Source organism: Triticum dicoccoides, chromosome 2B, assembly GCF_002162155.2.
Source record: "Triticum dicoccoides isolate Atlit2015 ecotype Zavitan chromosome 2B, WEW_v2.0, whole genome shotgun sequence".
Classification (NCBI taxonomy): Eukaryota; Viridiplantae; Streptophyta; class Magnoliopsida; order Poales; family Poaceae; genus Triticum; species Triticum dicoccoides.
The window spans coordinates 438,549,574-438,552,773 of NC_041383.1; the positions used below are offsets into that span (position 1 = coordinate 438,549,574).

Consider the following 3,200-nt stretch of genomic DNA (forward strand, 5'->3'; position numbering starts at 1 on the left):
CATACAACTCTACCACGAAGATGTAACGCGACATCTTCCTTGACTTAATTATGTTCAAACACATTTGGAGATCAAATCCATAATTGGTGTCACCTCCCTGAATTAAAACCCAAAACACCTACCTTGTGCAACATGGCGTTTTAGAGTGGGAAAATTGTTAGCACAAACAAAGTTCCGATGTTAAACGTTACATAAGACTTTAGCTTGAGCAACTGTCCTGCTATAGGTATAAAAATTTCCTACTATTAATCATAGCAGCAAACAAGAACCTTCCTAAAGGGCAAACTCTCATCTGTTTCAAAATTCAACTTGGTGCACACGGGCACTGAAACATTTTATCAATGCACAATAAAATAAAGAACAAACACAATGGTCTAGTTGGGAATCCAAATGATTGACTTTAACACATCAGCGTACACTCAAATTATAGAAAATTTGTTCTTTCCGAAAATGGAAACTAACATCAACAGGTCACATGCTCCATCCGCCATTTGGACTGCTCTTCTCCCCATGCCTCCCCTTCAATCACTCACCATATTAGTAACACCTGAATACAAAAAACCACTTATGAATTATACTGGTATGCAAAACATTGTATACTCTGAAGCATAGCATTGCCACTAAGTAAGATGGGCACTCTCATATATTTAAAACCAGAAAATATTATAAACTATGTATTCAAGAGATATGGTCTAGAATGGTCTACTATAAACCCATATACTTTCTATCAAAAGTTTAGTTTTTGTGAACTATACTGTCTATAAAAGATAGGTCAAATGGTTAAAAACTGACATGTAAACAACAAACACAAACTATATAGCCAGTCGCCAGTCAACAAAGCCCTTTTTTTGCAAGGCCGACATCACGGCAGCCATCACTCATGGCCTGCCTTCGAGGCACGACACGAAGGTTACCAAAGGTCAGTGCTACTGCAGGTGTTTCTATTCACATCATCAACAGTTTATTTTCTTATGAAAAGAGAAGTTCTAGGAAGTGTCGGCATTTCAGAACGGTTATCCATTTTCTTTCTAATGCAAGAATGTGCATTAACTATGGGTCACACACTGAACAAAGATTAATGCATTCAACAATTTTGCACTTGTATTAGCTTATTTTCGTACAGATATATGAACCCTCCAATTAGTCAATTAAATTTGATTGTACATAAACTTTCAGCTACTGAACTAAAACGGAAACAGGAGAAAGCACACACGCGCGCGCGCGCGCGCGCTCGCACGCATGCATGCACACACGCTCGCATATTTTACATTTCCTCCAAGATCTGACTGAATATTAAATATCACCGACCGCTAAGAAAACAAAAGAAGTCACAATAGGACTATATAAAGCATTATGTAGAACATTTGGGCCGTACACAGAGCAGGGAGCCTAATGCTTTAACTTTGATGGAGTTATCAATTTAAGCTTTAAACACTATTGTGAAGGAGCTTTACCTAGGTTGTAGCACCAGAGCACATGAATCCAAAAAAAACTAACCCTTAGAAATAAGTCCCAAGAGCCTAGTATTTAGAAACCTATAAGTCTGGGTAAACATAAGACCATTCATACACTTGATCTGCTAATAACTAAGCAACACATAGTAGTTATCTTCGTGCTAGTAAAGAGAGCCAACCAAACAACCAATATGCCTATGCTTCAGGGAAGAAAAAATTGCCTGAAGGAATAACCTTGGCTGATAATTTATAAATACACCACGAAAATCATCTCCAAGTTTAACAGGTACATGCTACTTTAAATCAAAAGAACACAAAAGGATCATGTGTAACATGGTTCTTACCTTCTGCCGTTTTGGAAATTATTGTACGCTGAAATCTACAGCTTCTACTGGACAATGAACATGTGTTAAGAAGACAAGTATAGTTTAGAAAGGTGTGCATAACAAAATATAGAGCGCGTGTCCCCTCCTCCCATCCTCTTCTACCCTGCAACGACAGAGAGTAAAAATTCCTCAGTTCTTCAGCTATCTATGAATCAAGCTTTTGGTCCTAGGATGCACAACCAATAAAAAGCATTATAATTTTGTAAGGTACGAACAGCTGTACCTTGAAGCACAATCAACATGCAGGAATCATCATCTTCATAAAGTAATAAGTAATCTTGGTCATCCATGCACCGACTGTATCTTGCTTGCTAATTTCCACCTGTGTCACAAATAAGGCAATGTCATGTTCAGACTGAAGGTGAAAGAAGCACACATTCAGTTTCTAATTTAATTTAGTACTAATAAAATCTCTATGAAGAAGCAGACCAACTGCTGGAAATAAACTGGCATGGAACTAAATCAGTGTCCACAAAACCATATAGATATGCATGCTCATCAAGCATGTCATACATTTTACCAGAATGGAAGCTTAGCTAGTGCTAGTGCCCTAACTCAAGAACCTCCAGCCCACATAATAGAAATTCGTCCATCTTAGCCATGAATTCACTTAATCAGGAGACAAAATAAATGCTTTCCTCAGACACTGTACACTGAAGAAACAAAAGTATGCAGGCTGAACCGATAAGCTCTTATGACTGAACAAATCCCATCTGCAAACATCATCATTCTAGGCAAGAAAATAACTGAATAAAGCCCATCTACAGTTATAATATCAGTCCCCAGTTTGGCACTTAACTCTTAAGGCTTTAGGTCTCTAGACACATCGATATGATGTATCCATATATATAATCGTAGCAATACACTGTTGGAAGATTAAAAGATAGTTCCGACGTATTTTCCAGAATTTTCTCTAGGATGAACACAGGAGCTTGAAAGGAGGGCTAATACTGGGTTTACGAAGCAACATACCTGTGCACCATCAACAATGGCATAATTCGGACTTGCAGATGATCATTGGGACATGAAAAACAGATAAAAATGCATTGAAAGCTTTGGACCTGAAATATAGAAGATTACCCCCTTGGTATACCCATGAGAAATACACGTAAGCGTCAACCAAATGCAATCACAGTCAAGTATGATTTCTTTAATCTATTTAGTGTGCTTTTCATGTACTGTGCAAGTAGCAAGGGGCTGTTCTTCAATAAACAACATCTTATTAGCTTCAGATGACTTCCATTGACACTATACTGCTAATTTAAGTTAATTAAGTTGTGATCCTAATATTCAGGTAAAAAATCACATGGAAAGTCAAACTGAATCGGGATTATGGATCAACATATTATGATATACCAAG

General features: G+C 37.5%; 1 long non-coding RNA gene across 13 annotated transcripts in view; it reads right to left on the bottom strand.

Moving 5' to 3' along the window:
• Positions 1–274: 274 nt before the first annotated feature.
• The window catches only part of LOC119364100, a 4,976-nt gene continuing 2,050 nt past the window's right edge, over positions 275–3,200 (bottom strand). For 8 of the 13 annotated variants that reach the window (XR_005174664.1, XR_005174662.1, XR_005174665.1 and 5 more), the window contains 4 exons: positions 2,813–2,901; positions 2,064–2,195; positions 1,799–1,943; positions 275–547 (listed from right to left, as the gene is read on the bottom strand). This is a non-coding gene — a long non-coding RNA (uncharacterized LOC119364100). Of the gene's footprint in view, positions 548–1,798; positions 1,944–2,063; positions 2,196–2,812; positions 2,924–3,200 lie in introns of all 13 variants that reach the window. The other 5 variants (XR_005174670.1, XR_005174673.1, XR_005174671.1 and 2 more) reach the window with 4 other exon arrangements.